Source organism: Pseudophryne corroboree, chromosome 4 (genome assembly GCF_028390025.1).
Source record: "Pseudophryne corroboree isolate aPseCor3 chromosome 4, aPseCor3.hap2, whole genome shotgun sequence".
Taxonomy (NCBI): domain Eukaryota; kingdom Metazoa; phylum Chordata; class Amphibia; order Anura; family Myobatrachidae; genus Pseudophryne; species Pseudophryne corroboree.
This window is the reverse complement of record NC_086447.1, coordinates 276,670,046-276,682,390: the sequence shown is the minus strand read 5'-3', so window position 1 is coordinate 276,682,390 and position 12,345 is coordinate 276,670,046. Positions and strand designations below refer to the sequence as shown.

Genomic DNA, 12,345 nt, shown 5'->3' with positions numbered 1-12,345 from the left:
CATTTATATTGTTTCTGTGCAGGGTAAATACTGGCTGCTATGTAGCCCACAGCTTTATTTTTACACTGCAATTTAGATTTCAATTTGAGCATACCCCACCCAAATCTGCACGTTACATCTGCCCCACATGCAGTGCAACATGGTTTCGCCTAGTTGCTTGCTTTTTTACTTTACTTACAAACATGAATTAGGCCCACAGAACATCCAACCTCAGCCAGAACTATGGGCCTAATTCCCTAAGGATTACAGCAATCCTTAGCAATGCAAATGCAGGAGGCGGTCCATGCCTTCCTGCACGGGCGATCTCTAAACTGCGAGCGATCACAGTTCTGGATGAACATCACAGTGAGGATAATGAGGCCAAGGTAACTGCATCTATGATACAGTCCTTCTTGGCCTCGCCACTCATAGAAAATGGGGCAACCCCCCCCCCCCATTTCGAGTAACGCCACATGTCCCCGCCCTGTCCCTTTCGCAAACACCTACCAATTAGACAGAGACAATTGCGTTTCTGCATTCCTCATATGCGCAGAACGGGTCCTGAGCATGCGCAGCTTTCTGACCTTCGGGAAACTGTGGGTTGGATCGCTCATGCAATCCAACCTGAATCAGGTCCTACATCAGCCTGCTTTACCTCATCAGGGAAGGTTGCTATGGTGAGAAGTGTGAAGATCTGTTCTAATAGACAGACTTTCAAATAACACTTCCTGAGCGTCCTTGTAAACTCTCACGGGAATGTCAGCTAGACACGCATTTTTGTTGTTGTTGTCATATACACTTCCGGAAGAGTTTGGCACTCTCCCACATTTTCTTCCACTTCCTAATGAAATGGGCGTGATGAAATTATTTTTGGCAAATTACATTATGATCAGAACCACGCCCCTTGAACATATTTTGTTACATTGTTTCATGGAAGCAGGGCATTATTACACACTGGGGGGTATTCAGTCAGCTGAGGGGAAAGGCTATTCATTTAGCCTTTTTCCCATTCCGAGGCACCCGGAGTATAATCCCCGATAAGTGCTGGCGTCGGGGGGGAGAAGTGATCCACATCTGGGCTAATAGGATAGCAACCAGCAATACAATTACCCGCAGACATTGCCAGCGGGTAATTGAATACCCCCCTAAGTACATAGTCATTTACCAAGCTCCATAAGCATTTTAATGGAAGGGCACAGCTAGAAATTATGTAAGATGTCACCTACCTCAAGGCAGTTATGCAAATAGAATTTTGAGTGGGCAGGCTAAATAACATATGTATGTCATATTGTATGTTAAAATAGGCTGGATGTAAATGCCGTCCGGGTTGGGTGGAGGTGCGGGTTGTCAGCCGAAAACCATGCCTTGTAAATGACTGCTGCTTTAAAAAACATCCGAGTTGGATGGCAACCAGCATCTCCAGTCAACTCGAACGGCATTTACATCCGGCCCATTGTTGACATACAATATTTTTAACTCAAAGCTATTAAAAATTATGTTTAAATTCTCGTACAACATTAACTCTAGCGTGCACTTAAAAGGAGTTCTGCTTTCGGTCTACTAGTGTTGATCACCCCCTTTGAAGCCAAATAACATGTAATTTGCCTGGTGTGTAGTAAAACGTATGAAGTTATTTAAATTGGAGCTCTAAATGATTTCAGCATTTAGACAATTATAGGCTAAGAAAAGAGATTTTGATCATGGCATGGCAGGCAAGGGAGATAGATGTGCCCTGGATGTGCTCGTGGCGTCAGCTATATTATAGCAATTCCGCCGTTCCCTACCCTGCCTGGTCCCGCTCTCTTCACCCTGATCACAGCCCCCCCTGGCGGCCATCTTGGAAGTGGGACTCTGAAAGGGCAGTGGCTCCCTGCTGCTAGAGACCAGCTGCGGGTACTGGCTGGTATGTGGCCACGGCTGTAATACATCTCTTTTGGATGGAACTCATACTAGCTGGTGGTGAGTTGCAAGTGGGGTCCTCCTTTTTACCTCTCTACACCCCCTTTTTTTTCTACTCCATCTGCCTTCCAAGGGATCCAAGTTGTTCTACCACTTCTGCCCTACCTGATTCTCCTTATATGCTGTGACTTTTGTGGAAGATATATTGCCTGTGTTTTATTATTCTTTGACTCTGCTGCATACTGCTCAAGTGCCTGTTTCTTACAAATAGTCCCTGAAATATATATTTGATCTCAGAGCTTCCTCTGCTGGTCGATCCATATATTGTGACTTGTCTTTACTGGTCTAATTCTTTTACCGTCTCATATTGTCTTATACCACATCCACTGTTGTGTATATTTTTCTATTCTGAATATGGACAAGTTTGTGGCTAAACCACCACGGAGCACTCGTAGCAACCAGATGGGCAAAAGTTGCGGCCGTGATACTCCTCCTGTTGACAGCCCTCCCTCACCTCTATCTGGACCTCGTTCTAGTCCCCGGGCTCAACACCTGTCTGTATCTACAATGGATTCTGCTAAATCCTTTTCGACAAATGAGATAACGGACATCTTGATTATTACTGGATCAAAAATTGGCCCCTATAAAGGTCTCTCTTGACTCGGCTCTCACTCAATTAAACCAACATGCCCAGCATCTCTCTGAAGCTGAACAGAGAATATCAGATTTGGAGGATGATCTCACTACGGCTAAGACGGCCTGTCTGACCAAGAAAAATTTGTTGTAGCTATTCAATATAAGCTTGAGGATCTTGAAAACCAAAATAGGGGAAACAATGTATGGCTTATCGGCCTCCGGGAGTCAGTGAAATCCCATGAACTCAAGCAACTTGTTTCTCAATGGGTGCCTAAAGAGTTGGGCTGTATCTCGGCCTCTGGATCTCTTTTAGTGTAGCGTGTACATTGTTTTGGCCCTGATCGACAATCCACTAGGGATAGGCCTCGGCCTGTCATCAGGAGGATTCTAAACTACGCCGACAAGGTCAAACTGTTGGACGCTTATAGAAAATGTTCTGATCTAATGTATCAAGATGCAAATATTCTGTTATTTCAATACTTTTCTTTTATGGTTGCTTCAAAACGTAGAGAATTCCTGCCTATTTGCAAGACTCTTTTTGAATTGGGTCATCATGTATGGGTTTCTTGATACCATAGCTATGATCTATGCACCAAATGGCCCTAATTCCCTGTTTTTTTGCAGATCTATATACTAAGTTACAAGACTGGGCGGAGGGTGAGATAATTTTAGGTGGGAATTTTAATTGTGTTCTGATTTGGATAGATCCACCACTACTAGTTTACACGCTTCTCTTCCACACCCATCCCTATCTCTGTTGACTGACAATTTACAGTTCAGTGATCCCTGGAGGTGCCAACATCCTGATTCTCGTGACTACACATTTTATTCCCATCCACATCGCTCCTCTTCTCGCCTTAATTAGTGGTTGGTTGCTGATACCCTTTGACAATAAGTTGCTAAAACTCTAATAGAAACAATATAATTATCCGACCATGCCCCGGTGTGGTTCACTCTTTATTATGCCCCCCCCCCCATCTCTCAATCATATAATTAGAGGTTTCCGGCATTCATGGCGCAGTCCTCTTATTTTCGTAGGCATTTGGAGCAAACATTTCTTAATTATGTGGATGACAATATTTCACACATAGATGACATCAATTTGTTTTGGACAGCTTCGAAACCGGTGATTCGAGGACATATCATGGAGTATGTTACCAGGAGACGCAGGTTACTGGCTACCCAATTATGAGACCTCGGTCATAATTTGACTCTGACATATAATGCACTTTTATTGCAGAATACACCTGACAATAGACAAGGGTATCCTGCTGCTAAACAAGTTTTTGACTCATTCTGCACTGAACGGGCATGATTTTCATACGATGTGCAACGAAATAAGTTTTTTTATGGGGGCAATAAGTCCGGAAAATTATTGGTCAACCTGGTTTGATCATACTCTGCTCCTTCTCGTATCTCTCAATTAGTTACTGATTCCTCCGTGGCTATTATTGATACACCCACTATCTCGGATACGTTCCTGCGATACCATAAATCTCTGTACGAGGCCCCCTGACCACCCGACTCCGGGGATGCAATTCCTTCAGAAAGTGGGATTACCTGTTTTAACAGAGGAGGACAGGATGTCCTTAACGGAACCAGTCATGGAACTGGAATTACTTTCCTTGATTAAATCACTACAAAATGGTAAATCTCCTGGCCCAGATGGGTTCAGGGCAGAGTATTATCAAATTCTTGCTCCCCATTTGATCCCTCATTTGTTAACTCTTTTTAATGCATTGTTAGAGGGGAAACCGCCCCTTATAGGATTTAACAAAGCCAGAATAGTATTATTTCTGAAACCCAGAAAAGATCCTCATTATACTCAATCTTACCGACCCATTTCATTACTGAATCAGGATCTAAAGCTTTTCACAAAATTAATAGCAACATGGCTTCAACCTATCCTGCAACACATTTTACACCCTATACAGAATGGTTTTGTCAAAGGTAGAACCTCAGTGTTTAATATTCATATGTTGATAGCAGCAATATATAGTTCAAATCAATCGGCCTGCCCAAATACCTTTATAGTAAGTTGCGATGCCGATAAGACATTTGACCACATCTCCTGTTCTCATTTACTCCGGATTTTTCAGGTCCGACAATTTGGTGTGGAGTTAATTTGAATATTTAGAATGTTATATTCACAGCCTCAGCCACACCTGACAATAAATGGTCTGAACATTTACATTGTATAGAGGGACACATCAAGGTTGCCCTCTATCCCCCCTATTCTTTAATTTAGCCTTGGACCCGTTGATTCATAACTTTATACAAGACCCCTCCTGCCAAGGTGTTAAGGTTGGTGAACATGACGTCAAGGTTTCTGCTTTTGCGGACGACCTTTTATTGTATTTTAGTGATCCAAAATGGGCTTTCCCGTCACTGTTAACTATGTTACGGGACTATAACTTATTATCGGGATTTTTAATTAATTTTGAGAAAATGGAGGCTTTCTCTCACTACATTAGTCAAATGATGGACGATTTTGCGAGGTGGCAATACCTCCCCATCTCTTATTTGGGCAGGTGCCACTTATATAAAATGGTTTCCTTCCCTCGCCTGCTTTATCCGATCCAGATGCTTCCGTTTCTATTGGCAAAACGGGGATATTCACACCATTAATAAAGCTCTAACTAAATAGCACTTTTTAAATTAAAACAACCTCTGTCACTAGGGAGTGTTAACCTCACGTGCCCAGTAGATTACTCCTTTGCCTCCAATTACGGATATGCCATAGTTTGGATAGTGGGTGGTAGTACTTTTTGAACCATACCTTAGAACAAGCCCTGACACTTAAAATATTTGGTGCATACATTACATTTTGCAGACATCCCCGCTCTAGCGGATCTGCATCATAACCCATTGCTATGTGCTCCCTGTAGGGCCTGGTGCATTATTAGGAAACCCTTCGGCCTATCTTTAGCGAATTCATTATTCCAACCTTTGTTATTTAATCCACATTTTCAAGGTGGTGAAGTCAATGAGATTGTTCATGGTTGGCACCTCCGGGGACTTCGCTTATTATATCAATTTGTGAACATGGACTATTCTGCTATTTTAACCCTATCTCAACTGAAAGAGAAATACCCTGTTCTTTATTTCCCTCTTTTTGCATACTTTCAAATACGTAGTTCTGTCAATAGAAAACTGTCCTGTCTACATCCTCGTGATTGTACCTTTCCCCTAGACGGCCTGGTACGGCAAAGTCCAGACTCTCCTTGTTCTACTTATCTCATATATTCCCATGAGGCTGGACCTATCTAAGATCATGACTGGATTAGTCAAATGGACTGAAACCTTTCCAGACACTGATCTGCCAACAGTGATTCGGTGGTGTAATGTGCTGAACAAGCAACTGGTAACATCGTCTTATGCAGAGATGCATTTCAAAACACTACACGGAGCATACTACACCCCCCCAACTCCGGTTTCTCACGGGAGTGTCAGATAATTCCCTATGCTTCAAATGTACTGCACCAGACGCTGACATTGTCCACTGTCTTTGGACATGCCCGGTGGTGCAAGAATTTTGGAATGATGTGCAGACTTATATTAATTCGGAATTACATATATCTTTTGAAATCACCATGGTTTGGGCTTTTTGGAATCATGCTACTAATCAGACTCCTCCACTCTCCAAGGGGATGAAATTGTTATTGGCACTTGTGGCCGCTACTGCAAAAAAGACAATTTTGTCCCAATGGATACATTCAGATCCAATACCCCTATCCCTCATGTTACCTCGTTTAACCTATCTATATCAAATAGACTGGGTGGATTGATACCTAGATGCTGAATCTCATTCTAAAAATTTTTTTCTAATCTGGTTGCCCTATCTACATACATTACCTACTACCACCAAGGAACATGTACACAAGGTAGTTCATCTAACGATGTGGTACAATACAGAAACCATCACTACTGGTTCTCCGCCATTTTAACTCACCCAGTGGACATTATGTCACTGTGGCTTAATTGTGATGCTGTTTTTTTGTCTGCCACTTTGTTCAGTTATTTTATTATACTCTCAACAATTGTCTTTTATTTCTTGTTGCCTCTGTACTCCACATGGATCATTGTTATTGTGTGTATTTTGGCATACGACTTTACTGGAATTGTGTGATTCTTTTTCAATAAAACATATATTTAGAAAAAAAAGAAAAGAGATACCCACTACTAATGTGAGAAGTTGGCTTGAAGATCAGCCTACTGTAGAAGCTGAGGTTTGGTCATATCAACAGGACCATTTTCAAGACAATGAGAATGCGAAAACCAAATGTGCCCTCTAGAATTACCTCGGGATATCTTACAAAGAAATTCTGGCATAGGCTGATGGAGAGTTCCGCTTACCTTTACCAAACTAGTCACTCAGTGCAAAATACGGTATTATGAAAACAGCTAACTGGAAAAAACTTAGTATTAAGTTTGTAGATAGGAGAAAGCAAGTAAAGTATTGAACTCATAAGGTCAGCAATACAGATTACCCCAGTAGAGCACCATGCTGTAACTCTTAGATCCACAATCAGGCAAGAAAGCGCTGATATGGAGAGGGTGTTAGAAGGCAGACTGAAACATGTAGAAATATTGATCATATCATCCCACACCTTGAGGGAGTTAAAAATTGCTTTAGGAGCATCTGAGGGAGTGGGGCGCATTTGTTTGGATGTCCAAACTATCATTAAGTGGATATTCAGGTAACAGAGCACTTCCAATTTCCACCCATAGTTTAGTGTTCAGAGAACTCATTTGCCCATCTGAAATATCAAACAAACATGATACATGGACAAATTGACAAATTGGGAATCTATAGCCCACCTTGATTTAGTTTAGTAAGGCAAGTGTATGCCAATGGGGATATTACCTTTTCATATTCAAGAAAGAATGAACCTGCGTACACCTGTTAAAAATGTTTTGGGAATAGTGTAAAAAAAAGTTGAAATAAATAAAGAGGAAAACAATAAAATGGCAGAAGGTTGGAATGATGTAACGTTTCTACTGTTTACACCACATGGGCTACGTTTGCTATGCAGAACCTTTCAAAGTTGTTGCATCCTCAGTGGATTCAGTGGCTTTGGAAACAACTGCATACTAAATTAAGCCCCTGTCTTTCTAGTGCCGCTAGCACCGTTGCTTTAAGAAAATAAATCTTTTCAAAACAGATGCTCACATGCAGTGTGGATGATGTCACTCTCCTGATGTCAGCTCATCAGTATCTAAGGTTAGAGCAAGTACAATTTTATCTATCTTTAGCTTTCATATATCCTAATCTCGTGCATGATAGAGATTAGACAACAGGATGTGGACACGATCCTCACTCCACAGTTATCTATAACAAATATGTGATTATAGTAATGAAATAGAATAAACATTTTGCTTGGCCATAGATATGGTCACTGACCTGACTATATCTCAGGTGGCATTTTCCAGGATACAGAAAGGGAATAAGGTGTTATTTTTCTAGACTGCACGATCACTACTATATGATAGGAGTCTGAACATATCTTAATAGAGTTGCATTTTATCTTTCACTTCCCTGAACTTTGGGTCTAATCTAAATTTCACTAAATATTCCTGCAAACATAAGGGACGTGCAAGCTACACAAACCTGTATCTCTCCCGATTCATAACAAATGCAATCTCTGCTATTGTTGTATTTCCCAACAGTAAATTGTTTGTTACCTGCACTTCCATTAATGCACTGTGTATTTAGACTCTGACCACCTGCTATGGATTTATTTAAGCATTATTCCACAACAAGTACTGAGATTAATTCTGGCTTCCTGCAGATCTAGTCAGAAAGCAATTGTCCCCAGCATACTGTAGGAAGCATTGAATATTGTATATTTGTTTAATGATAATTCACTTGTGTTACAGGCGGCATCAGAATGCTGACTTACCCAGAAAGAAAAGGGTAAAGGAGCGGGTTATGAGTGGAATGTTAGCTACGCAAAGCAGTACACTCTCCTTCACAACAGCTGGCTAATCCTCTGTGATTTATTCCAGAGGAATTAACTGAGAAACAAGGAAAACTGACAACGGCTAATGGGTTTGTTTTGCTACACTAAATTCCTGGCGTCTGTTTTTATATATACACTCAGTGGCCACTTTGCTAGGTACAACTTCATAGTACTTGGTAGGACTTGGTAAGATCCCGTTTACCCCAAGACCAGCCTGAAGTTTCTAGGAACATTCTTAGAGCTTCTGGTCCATGTTGACATGATAGCTTCATGCTGTTACTCCACATCTGTGGGCTGTACATCTTGATGCAAATCTTCCATTCCTCCACATTTCAATGGTGCCCCATTTGCTTGAAATCTGTTTACTTTGGAGGTCACTGTAGTATTCTGTTTGTCATATTTGTGGAACCAGTTTCAGATGGCATGTGCCTTGTGGCCTGTTGCATTACCCTGCTGGAAGCAGACATCAGAACATGGTTTCTCAAACTCGGTCCTCAAGGCACCTTAACAGTCCAGGGGATCTATTCATGAAGCAGTGAAAAGATTGGCGAAGTGAGCCAGTGGAGAAGCTGCCCATGGCAACCAATCAGCATTTAAGTAACATTTGTCAAGTGCATTCTATAAAAATATACGTAGCAGCTGCAATGGGCAACTTCTCCACTGGCTCACTTCTCCACTCTTTTCACTGCTTCATGAAAAGACCCCCAGGTTTTAGGGCTATCCATGCTTGTGCACAGATGGTATAATCAAATTGAGTTGCTTTGTGCTTAAGCATGGATATCCTTAAAAGCTCAACTGTTAGGGTGCCTAGCGGATCAAGTTTGGAAACCCCTGCATTAGACGATGGGTAGCTTACAGTTGGCCATAAAGGGATGCACATGGTCAGCAGCAATACTCAAGTATACTATAGCATTTAAATGTTGCTTAATTGGTATTAAGAGGTTTAATTTGTGCCAGGAAGCATTCCTCTTGGGATCAGTATGAGTAACTGATGGTCGTGATGCCATCCATAATTATACCGATGCTGGCATCTTGGCCACCAGGATGCCGGCAGAGTGGCAAGCACTAGTAAGCCCCTTGCGGGTTATGTTCTCCCTCTATGGGTGTCATGGACACCTATAGAGGGAGAAAAGCCTGTTGCGGCTGGCATTGTACCGCTGTGCGGGATCCCGGCATTGGCATTGTGATTGCTGGTATCCCGTGTGGTGGTATATTAACCGCATACCTTCCTCTTCATACCATTATGCCAGCACCAGTCTAAACCGCTGACAGAAGGCAGAAAGGATAATTTGGTTATGTCATATTCTGACCTTATTATCTGAATGTTGCAGCATAAATCGGGTTTCGTCAGTCCATGCAACGTGCTTCCACTCATCAACTGTACAGTGTTGGTGAGCCTGTGCTCAGTGCAGCCGCAGTTTCCTGTTCTTATTTGATAGGATTGGATCCGTAGAAGTTGAGGTTTGCTGTGGTAGCCCATTCACTTCAAACTTCAATGTGTTATACATCCAGAGGTTCTTCTGATTCCCAATGCGGTAATGAATGGTTATTTGAGTTACTGTCGCTTTTCTGTCAGATTGATCCTCCTCTGACCTCTTTTACTGGCACATAGGCATTTACACGCACACTAAATGGCTGTACACTGGATATCTGCTGCAATCCCTCGATAGTACATCAGGGTATACTTAATATTTTCAGGTACCACCAGAAAACAGATGTTTTCAGGGAATATCCTGCACATTTTTAAATTTTTAATGATAAATAGGCCACTTAAGTCTGTTTGGGCAATCACTTACTCCACGGATTCATGATTCCAAAACTGGAAGTATACAGCCTTTCTTACTATACCTACATAGCTTCTCCTGTCAAAAGACCTACATTTTGCACTGCTATATCTATACATTAATCCTTGTGTGTACATATAATAAGGAGCAGTAGCACATTCACTATAGACCAGCAGATTGAGAGATTGTTTTAAAGGTTCACTTTGCGTATACCTTTATGTCATTTTGGTGGAAATAAAACCCTCATCATGCGGCATATATAATAGGGTCTGAGTTTGCTGGAGGTGTGGGATGTCAGCCGTTCTCTTAAGTTTTTTTAAAGCGGCAATCATTTACAAGGCAAAGCCATGTCTTATAACTGATTGCCACTTTAAAAAAAAAAGTCAGAGATCAGCTGGCATCCCGCACATCCGGCAAACTTGGACCCTATTAGATATGCCCCTATATATCTAATTGTTGCCTATATACACTTTATTCAATAGCAGACTATCTCAGAGCTATACTGAGGGCAGTGCAACTAGAGATGCTTCCCATGATGCAAGGTCAGGAGGGTGGCACACAGTGGTGGCTCCTTACCTGGCTGGGGGATCTGGATTGGCTGCAGCCATGGGTGGGATCAAGCCTCCTGCAGTGACACAGCTAATCCACGTCACTGCACTGCCTGTGCAGCCCTCTCCACCCGGTGATTGATAGCTGGTGTCACCAGGAAGCTGGGCTTAAATCCATCAACAGAGGAATGGATTCTAAATCTGGGGTGGGGCTTAAGTCCGGCACTGCAAGCAAACAGGATAGCTTCCAAAGACTACATCGGCTGCAGCCCCTACAAGCCAGATAGGACTGCCTTAATGGCCAGGGAATAGCTTCCCATGGGAAGCACTCTCTCTGCTATTGCAGTCTGGAATGGCAGTACCAGAGGGAGAAAACACTACCTACTGGGACTGCCTTGTTGGCTGTGATTAGCAAGGAGTGCTTCCAGTGGGAAGCCACTGCTAGGCCCTGCGGGTGGTGTATTTTTTTGGGGAGTAAAATCTGCCACTGATGGCATGGCTGCCCTTTACTTGACCAAGTGACAGAGGCTCCTGGCTCTTTGCTCCCTTTATGCACATGACACTGGAAGGAACAGTAACTGAGAGCAGCCATACAGAAAGTGCAGGTGCCCAAGAGAACCTGTAATGGAAACCTTGAGGATAGTTATTGGGTTTTACCCGAGTAGCACATATAGTTTTTTGTGATACTTAGTTCAAACTGTTGATGTCAATCATTTCACATGACTGTGGGCATAGGCATAGATAGAAAAGTGCATGTGCCAGCAGATTGGAGATACAGACTAGTTAAGTACACTCTGCTAGAGCAGGTATACTTACATACACTCTGCTAGAGCAGGTATGCTTACATACACTCTGCTAGAGCAGGTATAGTTACATACAGTCTGCTACAGCAGGTACACATATTAGAGGAAAAGGATTATATATTGTTAAATAGATCCTGAGTCTTTTGTACTTTATCCAATGATGTTTCATATCCTCTGATGTCAACATATTTAGGCAGAATTAAGGCACTGACTAGAACAAGAATCAGTGCTCTCATCCTGGTGACCTTCTACAAGTTGCTTTATATCCAAGTCATCAGAACTAAATTAGATTATATGGTCATGTGGATGCTTATGCTGCCTGTACAAATTATTTGTATAATTCTTAAATATCATTAAATCCCACTATATATGAATGATGATTGCTATATAATTATTATTAGACTTTAAACTGATGGCTGTTAAGGTAATAGCTCTTGCATTCTGTACATGGTTATAGATAGATGGGTCAGTATGTAAGAGAAGCTGTGCACACAGCCGAGTTATGGAACGCTGGGTATGATCTCTCCGAGGCCTGCTGTATCTTAAGACAGCTCTAAATTCAACTTCTATAAATGATTAACAACATAACATGTCACTCTTTGCCATTTTCATTTATTATGAGGTCATGACACGCTACAACTGAGGTTTGGGTGTATGTATTTTCTATTTATCATAAGAGTCTAAATTGCTCTTTAGAACCTCTGCAATTGTCTGCAACCAATTCATGTCACAG

At 41.9% G+C, this 12,345-nt stretch overlaps 1 protein-coding gene and 1 long non-coding RNA gene across 4 annotated transcripts in view; one reads left to right on the top strand and one right to left on the bottom strand.

Annotated features, from left to right (window-relative positions):
* Positions 1-12,345, bottom strand: part of SCHIP1 (schwannomin interacting protein 1) — an 821,995-nt gene that overhangs the window by 204,633 nt on the left and 605,017 nt on the right. The gene's annotated exons all lie outside the window — the stretch shown is intronic.
* The window catches only part of LOC134909364 (uncharacterized), an 83,124-nt gene that overhangs the window by 37,995 nt on the left and 32,784 nt on the right, over positions 1-12,345 (top strand). The window contains exon 3 of the long non-coding RNA XR_010175896.1: positions 8,395-8,566. This is a non-coding gene — a long non-coding RNA (uncharacterized LOC134909364). The remainder of the gene's footprint in view (positions 1-8,394; positions 8,567-12,345) is intronic.